The sequence below is a fragment of the Miscanthus floridulus genome, chromosome 19 (genome assembly GCF_019320115.1).
Source record: "Miscanthus floridulus cultivar M001 chromosome 19, ASM1932011v1, whole genome shotgun sequence".
Lineage (NCBI taxonomy): Eukaryota > Viridiplantae > Streptophyta > Magnoliopsida > Poales > Poaceae > Miscanthus > Miscanthus floridulus.
In genome coordinates, this window is record NC_089598.1 from 94,920,054 (window position 1) to 94,932,094 (window position 12,041).

The following is a 12,041-nucleotide window of genomic DNA, read 5'->3' on the forward strand; positions in this document are numbered from 1 at the left end:
CTGCAATGTACTTTGGCCCATCATATGGAGGCCACTCTCCAAGGTCCCCGAAAGGCACGAAGCGAGGGCTCCATGTGTGCACAAGGATGTTGACACTGAACTCATGAGGTATCCTTCTCTTGATATTATAGTTGCAATGCCTAGCTGCTGCCACCAAATGAGAACATAGAAAGTGGTACTGTCTTGGTTTACCACAAGTGCACTTGAAATCTTGGAGGACAACCACATGTATCGTCGACTCTCGGACCTTGCCGTTGGACATTGTACCGCCCCTATGCTCGACCTGATAAGTCCCTGTGGCATGGTCAAAGCATGCAACCTCATGTGTGCCAACCCTTTCTCTTGCCTTCTCTAGATGCGCCTTTGGTTTCGGAGCCCATATCTCTCCATCACTCTGCAACTGTAATGCATGGGCATGTCTATCATTGAACCAGGCAATAAGCTTATAGAAAGTGAACTGAACGATTGCATTCACAGGCATACCATGTATCCCCAATAGCAAGTTATTGAATGACTCTGCCATGTTGCTACACTGAAACTCGTACCTCCATCCACCGACGTCGTGAGCTCTCGTCCATTTCTCCAAATCCCTCATCAAACCTATGAGCCATTGTCTGCCTTCTGCATTTGATGCGGTTCTAACCGACTCTAACTTTTCCTTAAAGTACTTGTCCTTAAGCTGTCAAGCAGCCTCCTAGAACAGATCAAAGTTACCCTTGACACCATCCTTCCAGAGTAGATTCTCGGCAAGGTGCCGAGTACACCAATGATGGTGCAAAGGTGCATACCCCTCTATCTGCTCTCGCACGATATTAAGTATGCCCTGATGCCTATCAGATATGACGCCAACCTCCCTGCCAGGCCCAACCATGTGTATCTAGACTAGCCTCAAGAACCATCCTCAACTGTCATTGTTCTCCTTCTCAACCAAAGCAAATGCCAAATGAACCAACTTGTTGTTCACGTCACAGGATATGGCAATAAAAAGTGTGCCCTGGTATTTGCCAATCAAGAACGTACCATCAATAGAGAAGATGGGACGACAGTGCCTAAAGGCCTCGACACACTGAGGGAAGCACCAGAAGGCACGGAAGAATATCTACCTCCCATCCTTCCATGCATTTGGTTTTGGGATGTACTCATAATGCATTCCTAGATTCACCGCTTTGATTGCATTAAAAAGAACTGGTAGCTGCTCATACCCATCCTCCCAGTCCCCATATATCATCTTCCACGTTCGCTGTTTAGCTCTCCATGCTTTACCATAAGTTATCACATATCCTCCATACAACGCCTCAACGATCCTGATAATTGTCCTCACCTTCATGTTGGGTTCTTCGTGCAAAATTCCCATCAACCGCTTGGCAATGAGGGTAGATATCAACTATCGATGCCTTAGTGTCAGCTCATGGTCAGCACAATTGTGTGGCCCGACAACTTTTGTGATCTTCTATTTTTCGGTTACCTGTTGCTTCCTTGCACAAACCCTCTATGGGCAGCGTTCCTTGTCACACACAACTATGTAACGACGCTCCGTATATGAATGCAATACCCTGTAAGGCCTCTTTCGTATCACTACAAAAGCCTACAACCACCTCTTCAAAGCAGGGAGGTCATTAAACACCCTTTTATTCTCAATTATCATGTTAGGATCGGCCTCAGGAGCTTCTAGGAGCTTATCATCACGTCCTTCTACAAACGCCTAATCGGAATGAGCAAGATCGCTGAACTCTAGGATCACGGCGGTCGGGAAAGATACGTCTCATCATCTCAACATCACTCTCCGTCAGCTCTCCAACAGGGCGATCATCATCAGAATCAAGAGCCCTAGCCATCTCATATGGCTCCGAATCATGCATAATTTCAACACTATTGGAGACACGGAATCCATCTCCAAAGTGCACTTGCGCAACAACAGGGGGCACATCCACATTCTCAGAAATGTGTCCTGCAACATCAGTACAGAAATGAGGAAAGAATGAAAGAAATAGATGTAAGGAACGTGGTAAGCTTCCAAAAACCATACGGTTAAGACACTTACTCGGATGATTCTGTGTCAAAGGGATCTCATAAGGAGGATCTGTCACGAAAACATGAGTCTGACAACCATCTACAAATACCGCATTGGGGGCATATTGAGCATCGGGAACCGTAGGTACAATCTGCACATGCAGGGAAGGTTTCAGAACAGGAGGGTCGATGTGTGCCTGATGATCCATTGCTGGGGTAAACCCATGACGGATGGGATCAACTAACACCCGACGCACAACCACGTCCAAACATTACAGCTGGCTCTTCATAGCCGATCTCACATAGTTCTCCCACTAATCCGCACAACCAATTGAGATAATTCGCCTGAAGATGTTCAGAGGAGAACCTAGGTGCAGTACACCATCAACTGTAATGTCATCATCTCCAAGGCAATGCAACTCCTCCTGAGCCTTTGCAACCATCTCACTAAATAAAGGCCTACCATTGAATAGCACAGGCACACTTTGCATATCAAGAAACTCAACATATCCATAGCGATCGCTTTCAACGATGCCTCTATGATATATGGTCACTAGGTTGTCCATCTAGTTGAAACACATAACGAAACACATATCCTTTAGTCAAAATTAGACGATAGATAGTACCTAACAAGTATTTTCTAGCTACAAACTAAGTAATCAAGATAATAACTACGTATATATATACAGTATACTCACTAAATAGCTAGATCATATGTAGTTAACTAAATATGTAACTACATATCTAAGTAGCTATCTAACTATATCTATAAACCTATGTATCTATGTTATTATCTATCTACATATATATCTCACTAGATCACTAACTAAATCAACTACCTGAGTCATCACATTAACTAGTAAATAACAAATGCCAACTAAGTAGATACATTGCATATTCATAATTTTTACCTTTCCAACGACTGCTCCGCGGACGTTGATAGAGTCGCAGCGGACGATGGGCTTGGGTCAGGCCGATGATACGGACCGGCGGTGGCACGGCCGGCCGCTGCAGGTGGCGGGGGCGGTGATGGCGCGGCCGACGACAGCGGTGGCGCGTGGCGAGCGCAGGATGCCCGGGGCTTTGCGCGGCGAGTATGGCTGTGGAGGGCGGCGGAGGCACGGCCGGCCGCTGCAGGTGGCGGGCGCTGGACGGCGGCAAGGCGGGCCGAGGCCGGCGGTGGAGGGCGACAGAGGCGGCGTGGCGCGGCGACCAGCCGCGGGCAACGGCGTGGCGCGAAGGCGGCGCAGCCGTGGGGCGCGGCGCGGGGCGGGGGGGGGGGGGCGCGGGCGCGGCGGCAGCGGCGGCGGAGGGCGATGGCACAGCGCGGGCGAGAGAGGGAGAAGAAGAGAGGAAAGGCACGTACCTAATAGATATTAAAGGCTCGGCGCCAAGATCTATGGCGCCGAGCTTCCTGCCAGGTCATCCAGCGTGCTCAGGAGCTCGGCGCCAGCAACGGCGCTGAGCTAAGAGTTCATTTTCTAAATTCTTTTTGTTAGGGGTCTATTTGTGAGAAATTTTAAGAAAAAGGTTAAATTGTAAAAAATTCGGTAAATGCTGCACTCGCTTAGCTTTGGTAGTACTTGCTTGAGGATCGGACTTGACGTATTTGAACCTCTCCTCGATGCTGACGGCCTAGCTACTCCACATTATCACCTTGCCTATATAAAGTATACTCGTCGGCGACATGGACATGGTGCCACTTCGCCGGGAAGGCAGGGCTTCCTCACTTGCCGCCCCCGCCCGTTTGCTTGCCGCTGCCGCCGCCGGCTCACTTGGGGCCCCTGCCTGTTACCATCACAATTCACAGGCACTGCAAAAATCGCATAAGCCTTTTGTGCTATCATTGCTTCCTTTCCGACGAGCAGGACTGCAGGAAGGACCGCGTCGGCGTCGCTGCTTGCTGGTGCCGGACAAGAACGAACGGACGGTGGCGCTGGCGCTGATCAGTGAGCAGTGGGAAATGCTTGACACAGCAGGCAGGCAGGTGATGTGGACAAGTGGTCGGTCGTGCTGTGAAAAAATCTGGGGCGATAAGCACGGTGGGTTAGAAAGAAAATGCAGTCATTCAGACGCTTCCAGTGTTCTGCATGCTGGTGCCGGCTCGCTCGGGCAGCTGGTGGTTCACAGAAGCAGCCACACCACGCGGTCGTGCTCCATTTATTATTGCTGCTGCTTTTTGGGGGGTTTTGGTGGTGGTCGACCCACAGAAATCGGGTCAGATTGGGTCGCGCAAAAGGATCTTCTTGGTTGTTGCCCACTCATATAGGGTACGGATGATTTCGACTGATTTTAGATAATTTAATAATATTCTGTGAAAGAGAATAAGCTGAAACTGAAAGAAGCTGGAAGTAGTTCAGCGAGAATGTTTGTTTTTGCAGATCGGTCCACATGCTCCATGCGAGTCCGGTCGAACTAACTTGAGACATGCTTGGAAGGCAGAAAACATAGGGGCTGCTTGGAACCTTTGCTCGCCTTGCCTCGACTCACCTCACCCAGCAAAGCAAGATGGGTTTGATTTCTCCGTTTGGTTTCCCTTGCTCTCGTGTTCCTCTCTTCTACGTTCGCCGATGAGAGAATAAAGCTCGATTAGTTTTAGATTCTTAAAAACTAGTTTTTGTCTCTAGTTTATAAAATCTAGATTCTGAGCAAAAGCTAGTGAGAGTGTTTGGTTTCTCTAGTTTTTAAGAACCCGACTTCATTTATTGCTCTATGGGTCACAATAAACTAGCAAAAGCTAGCTATCAACAGTTTTTTAGTTTTTAAGATTCTGGCAAAAAATGGCATAAAAATTAGTAGAAACTGAAAGATCCAAACATGTTCTAATATATGTATTGGTAATGCCTGTTTCAACTTGAACTTGACCTTTAACATTAAACTACGAAAACCAGGTATCAAACGTCATTAACCGTTAAAACAACACAAATTATGTACATATATCTATATCGATATAGATATGCTCTGCAGAGATCGCAGACATATACTTACATTTATAGATAGAAGTGTGAGGCAATAAAGTAAAAAAAAAGAATTGTTTAGGAAAGAAAAAACATTGTTTATTGACTAAAAAGTAGTTCAAACGAACACGTTGATGATTAAAATTTATGGCAACAAACACGCTCTTGCTATATTATTTTTAAATCATGGAGAAGTTGGGAACCTACTAGATCGGCATATCGAAACTCTCATGGGTATTTCCGAAAATGTTGCTGACTTAGGGCGGTGCCTACCATTTTCGCAGGAACTGAGCTCGACTGCAAAAAGAAAGAAAAAGGCGACGTTTCTCTTTCTTCGTTCCGGCGCCCCCACCGGGAGAGTGAGCTGCTGCCTGCGCAACTCGAGCGCCGCTTGCCGCGCGGACCACGGCCTCGATCCGGCAATCTAGTAAGTTCCCCCTCCTCAGTTCGATCAGTTCATCCGATTCGCAGCTGGGTTCTCTGGCGATCGCGATTCGGCTCCATAAGTAGCGTGTCTCCGGCTAGTGAGGTCCTGCTTCTTGACTGTTTCTTGGGTGATTTCTTCACCTGGTTACTGTTCATGGTAGATTTCTTCGCGATTAATAGCTCCCTCCTTGAACTTCCTTCTGAAGGATTTCTACTGAAGAGTTAAGATCGCCTGATAGAGTGATAGTTGGTTCTTAGCTCTAACTGACATCTAGAAAGAAGAACATCTTTCCCCCCTTTTTGTATCGATTAATCCAAGATCCGATTGTCGACTGGTTAATTAAATTCTGGCAATACTAGTTATTTAGACGAGTGAGGTTGTTGGGTGAATTAATACTTGGGCTCTTGGATACTGGATTGCTAGCACGAGTGAAACATAGCTTATTTTAGCTATCCATTTCGTTTCTTGTTTGTTTATTATTATTATTGGTTGGTCGGTCAGTTCGATTACCGTGATAAACATCCCTGGAATGTTCCTTCGATCCTGTAAAAACGAAGTGTTAGAGGCATCGGGAACTGGAAATGTGTGTAACTATCGGACACAGGAATTATGCATGCTAATGAGTGAGTCAGGGGATCCCTCATTTTGCTGTACTGCTGTATTGTTCGCTTCTTGTTGGAATTGGAATATAATCTCCAGACAATCCCATCAAGCATTCTCCATGGAACCCTTGAAGTAATACGATAAGAAGTAAGAATCCAATCAGGCATTATACTCCCTAGTTCCAATCAGCGAAACAGTGTTGTGTTTTGGAGTGTAATGCTGGGAAAGAAGCTTGTTGGTTGCTTCTAGTTGCTTTGAGCCTTTTTTTTTTCCTTCCTGCCATCATGTGAATGCATATTGCTTGACTATTAAACTAAGCTGCTACTTGGTTTCTCTCAAGCCTATTGTTGGTCTGAGATATTGTCAATGTTCATTTGGAGATAGCATGTCATGGACAGCAGGACCACACTAGTAAAAGCTCTAGTTCAAGCATCAGCAGCAGTACTCAAGAGAGCGAGGAGGAAGCGCCTGTCCGAAGCGTCACCATTGGTAGCCTCCTTGCCCAAGCAAATAGCAGCAGTGGACATAGTCTTGGGAAGCGCCTGTCCCATTTGGGGTCAATCCCGGTAATCCAGAGCGACTTGATGTTTGATCCTTAATGCAGTTTTCCTCTGATTTCCATTCTTGAACTTATGTATAGATGTCTTGGACCTGCATCTGTATTGTTTCCCAACTGAACATAACTTTCGTGAGCATAGTACTCAATACCCTTTCTGTTGTTTTTGCTAAGGTGCCCTGATCAAACTAGTAAATTTTAGCCAACTATTGTCAAATGACATAAAGTTTTATGTGATACAGTGGCGAGCCAAGGCCCTGGCCACCCTGGGCCGGTGCCCGGGCTCACCTGCTGAACACGCATTAGGCCAGCACATCAAGATCAATGCAGGTTGCTTTGCTAATTGGTCAGAGGTATATATAAAAAAAATGCTAATTGGTCAGAGGAGCTGTATAGTCTGTAGAGCCACACAACAATTGCAGAACAAACTTTCTGCTATCCTATCTTTCAAGCACATTCGATGTTATGTCCAATTATCTATATTATGTGTAAGTATTATGTTGCGTCTCGCCCAGGCTCCATAAAAATCTTGGCTCGGCCACTGATGTGATACAGAAGTGGTACTGTTAGTTTTATGCTTGAAAGTGTTTTACTGTTAATGACAATATATAAGAAAAGCAATATAATATATTGTTTGGCAATAGATACACACCTCTGTCTCTATATATAATATAATGACATGCAGCTCTCCTGTGCATTCGAGAAAAAAATACGTCATGAAAGAAGTCAATAGTGATCAATTTTGGCAAGTGTGCTAAATCAATCTCTATAGTCAAAGTAATTGATCTATATATTATGCATTGTTAAAACAGTCAATCATACTGTAAGTCTATAGTTTCAGTTTATTTTGTAGTAAAAAGTTTTCTGCTAAGTTTTATGATCAGTTAGTGCACTCTTCTTTGGCAGTATACTCCCCGAGTTAATGGAAAAATACCCAATGTTGATAATGCAACACTGGACCACGAGCGATTGCTGGATAGGTACACAAAGCATTTCTCAATCTCACACATAAATACAACACAAAAAACTAGATTGTAGAGCATCTCCAATAGATTACTTATCTCATCCCCAATACCAAAAATATGCAATCTAAGAGATTGTGGTTGCTCCAACAGAGTACTTATCCTGTCCCCAACACCTAAAAGTTTTAAGTAGTTACTTAAAATCGACCCCTCTCCCTCAAATGTAGGTGATCCACCAACTCTCCCCTATCCAATTTAAAGGTATTGGTAATCTGTTGGGAGAAGAAAAGGCCACACTACTAATAATAGATCACCTATATAGACTTTTAGGAGATGTGATGTAAGTAATCTGTTGGAGATGCTCCTGTGGAGATTGGAAATTTACATATTTTGGTCAAAAAAGAGTATGAGGATTACTGCACTTTATTTTATTGTTTTAACTTTTATGTTAATTTCACTTACAGTTACCTTTCTTTTGACAGGTTGGGCACTTATGGTTTGGCTGAATTTCAGATAGAGGGGGATGGGAATTGTCAGGTTTGTTGACAAGTACTTAGTGTAAATTAACATTCCATTTATTTAAAATGGTATACGCCACATCATCAGGGCTGTTTCCAATTAGCATGTGATTCTGCTAGCTTGCTTGAAAATTGTCATGTAGTTTCCATATAGAGTGCCACTGTTATCTCATACTGAAGGGTTTGAAAGGGGATTACAATGTACGGTTTACAATGCACAATTAAGCATTGATCGGCCTACAGGAATGCATATCAGCTAGACCAGATCCGCTATGATAGACACAAGTACGATGCATATACGTCTAACAGGGTTAATTGGCCCATGTTATCTAAGCTCAAAATTATTAAGTCATTCAGCAACACTTGGCTTCATTACTTCTTTCTTTATTCTGAACCCTTAACTCTTTTATTTTCTAAATGACATATTGTTACAGTTCCGAGCTTTGGCTGACCAGATATTTCGCAATCCTGACTATCATAAGCATGTGAGAAAAGCTGTCATGAAACAGGTTAGTTTTTTTTGGTTGTCCACTGCCTTTATTTGGTAAATAAATATACAATACATTAAATACATATTTGTACTGGAATTCCCTGTTTATCAGCTGAAGGAATTCAGAAAACAATATGAAAGTTATGTACCAATGGAATATAAGGTGTACTTGAAGAAAATGAAAAGGTTTGCTAACAGATCTGAGTTTCTTATCATTTTCACTATAGAGAGTGATGCTCGGTTATTCATATACTCATATATGGATTTTTCTGCAGATCTGGTGAATGGGGGGATCATCTGACCTTACAAGCGGCTGCAGATCGGGTAAAATAGCACTTTCAGAGTTTCAGTTTCAAGATGGTTGATTGGTTTCTTTGAGTAAATCCTTTTAAATGCTTTTTTTTTTTGAAAAAAAAGGCAGGAGCTCTGCGGCTCAATTAAGGAAGAAAAGAAGTTATATGTACAAAGGCACCACTAGTGCCGAACACGTTGGTCTTAGGACCGGAGGATAATGTCACCTATCACCACACAGTAGATTACCCAACAAAGGACACAGCCCGGCGTCTTTGTACTATATCCTCTTTGATCAAGGAGGCTACCTGCTGCACCATTCTATACCCGTTTTCGAAAATCCTCCTATTCCTCTCCTTCCATAGGTTCCATACAATGTAAATTAGAACTCCATTGAAGCGCCTGTGGTCTTCTTTAGGCACCTTGCTTGCTGCCTCTTCCCACCATTTGGCGATGCATGTGGAGTCTTGTTGAGAGAGTTGCACAGTGAAGTTTTCCCGTGAGAGAACTTGATCCCAGACGGCTCTTGCAAAGGGGCACAGTAAAGAGAGGCGTAACCCAGTTTCTAGAGGTCCATTGCACAGGATACAGTGCTCCTGATGCGGTCACCCTCGTTTCTGCAGATTATCCGCCGTTAGAATTTTGTCATGCATGAGGATCCATGCATGAACTTTGCATTTATTCTCCGCTTGTGCCTTCCAGATGAGGTTCTGCTGAAATTTGTGATGTGTTCCCCGGAATTGAATCCTATATGCCAATCGAGTGGAGTAATTTCCATCAGCCGTCCACTTCCAAGTAATTGAGTCTTCAATGTCAGGCTGCAGCTGAACGTTTTGTAGACTGACCCAAAGGCCGATGAATTCTTGGATTTGTATGGATGTTGTGATTCGCGTCCATAGTGATCTGATCCAGTTCCCATTGTGCAGTTCCTGGCAGACCGTCCTATTTTTTCTGCGAACCAGCCTGAACAGATTAGGCGCTAGATACCTGGGTGCTTCGCCCTCGAGCCAGCCGTGGTGCCAAAACCGGGCTTTGTTCCCGTTTCCAATTGAGATCGTGGTAGATAATGCATTTTTTTCTACGTAAATTTCATTTTTCTTTTTCTAATTCTAATTATACCTTAACCGAGAGGATCCTTTGTCCCTATGAATCCAACTCTTAAGTCATGAAACTAAAAAAAGGTGGATATTAAGTGCCTGCTGTGAATTTGTTTGGGAATCCTTGTCAAAGATGTCTGGAAAATTTTCTTTCTGTTATCATTCGTTGAATTATAAAGTTTAACTTCAAACATGATCCCTTGGCTGATTAGTCAGGTTTTCATTTGTATTTTATGTTCCCTCTGGAGTCTGGAGATATCTTGTTCTGATCAATATTCGCTTGAACTTATCAGCCTGGCTTATCAGCCATGAAATAGTGTTTTTGTCTCACAACAAATCAGCTTCAGCCGACTTATCAGAAGCAGAAACCATCAGCCGAACAGCCCCATTATCATTGCACCATCAGTACGTCTAATGTTGTAGACTATAAATTTTCTAACACCTTTTGTATCTCAAATTCTCACAGTTTGGTGCCAAAATTTGTTTGCTGACATCATTTAAAGACACCTGCCTAATTGAGATAGTCCCTAGGGATCTAACTCCCACAAAAGGTAAGAGCTTGGATACTCTGCTACTCAGTTATCAGATGTTTTGTTCCATATCAAACTTCTTTGGCACCAGCATGGCAGCATTTATTCTGCTCTTGAGATAATGCTGCATTCAACTATTGCAATATGCAAACCACAACAGTATATTTAGGTTCTGCAGGAATCATTACCAAATTACCATCTAATCCCAGTGCTGGTATGCATTTTTGCAGAGCTTTGGTTAAGCTTCTGGTGTGAAGTACACTACAATTCCTTGTATGGAATCGACGGTAAGTATTTTGCACAGACTTGGTGAACTGCCAATGCGCATTTACAAATTTTCATGATTAAATTTACTTTAAAAGGTTTCATCATTGATTTTTAACGAAATGTACTTGTATGTTTCTGTACTTCCCCTTTTCTGACTAGATTCTAACTGAGTTCATTTTCTGCACATTGCAGATCTCCTGACCCGCAAGGCGAAGAAGAAGCACTGGCTGTTCTAGGAGGGTTCTGAAGCATCCTTAATTCTTTCTGTAGCTCCTGCTCTTTCCAGCCAGTGCAGCCCCTGTCGTAGTACTTACTAGTTGGCCAACACTGTAGCATATCCTAAGTTGAGTCCATGACCTACTTTACGCTCTTATGTACAGTCGACCTAAATCTTGTAAAATTTCCTCAAGGAACAACAGCTGGAACTGCACAACTTTCAGATCCATGACTCATGTTCCTTTTGCACGGCGGTGTAGTTTTGCCTTTGCAATGTAGTATTTTGGTGAATCTCTCCAGGGGAATGATTGACTAGCTCTGATAGTGTTTGTGAAAGTACATCTAGCTCTTGAGTGGGTTTTAGATGGTTGAATGACAACGTGATTAAATGTCTAACCTGTTTGCTAAGTGTGGATAGGAAATAGGTTATCTTATAGGTACTTAATGAAAGCTAAAATAATATGTTGTTGTATAAGCAATTTAGTTCAAGCACAAGACAACAATGCAAATAGAATTCATGCAAAGATTTATTTATTATGGGATTTTCATGTACTGTGTGAAAGTAAGCTCGTAAGAATTAATTAATAAGACATGAGGGATTGCATATGGAATGGTCTCATATTTGAAGCTTGTTAAATTAAAACGAAAAAGATAACAATACAAATGAATGGTTGATTCAATATAAGATGTGACTTGATGGCTTGAGATGGTAAAGATAGCAAAGAAATGCTTCGAGGTACTAAGCAAGGGTGAAGGGCAAGCGACGGCTTGGCGGCCGAAGAACCTAGCTAGGGTGAAGAAGGAAGTACTTGCATTTAGTTGAGATACTAATCAAGCTATAATGGTCATGTTAATGTGAAAGATCAAATCACTATTGAAGTGTTTGATGAAAGTGACTCGATACATTTGGGATTACTCAAATTTAATGAATAGAATCAAGTCACGTGCTCAAGATGGCTATGCTCAAGTGAAAAGATCAATATCAACATGTTGGCATCCTCACTTGATGAAGATTGGAATACACGGTTTCGGTTGAAAGAGATCAGCTCAAAAGGTTTAAATTCGTTATACTTTTAAATTTGAGTTAATAGGAATGCCGTACTATTAAGTGGGATGC

At 43.1% G+C, this 12,041-nt stretch overlaps 1 pseudogene; it reads left to right on the forward strand.

The window, feature by feature from the left end:
* Nucleotides 1–2,967: 2,967 nt before the first annotated feature.
* LOC136526413 (OVARIAN TUMOR DOMAIN-containing deubiquitinating enzyme 12-like) lies at nt 2,968–11,151 on the forward strand (annotated as a pseudogene).
* Nucleotides 11,152–12,041: the final 890 nt, after the last annotated feature.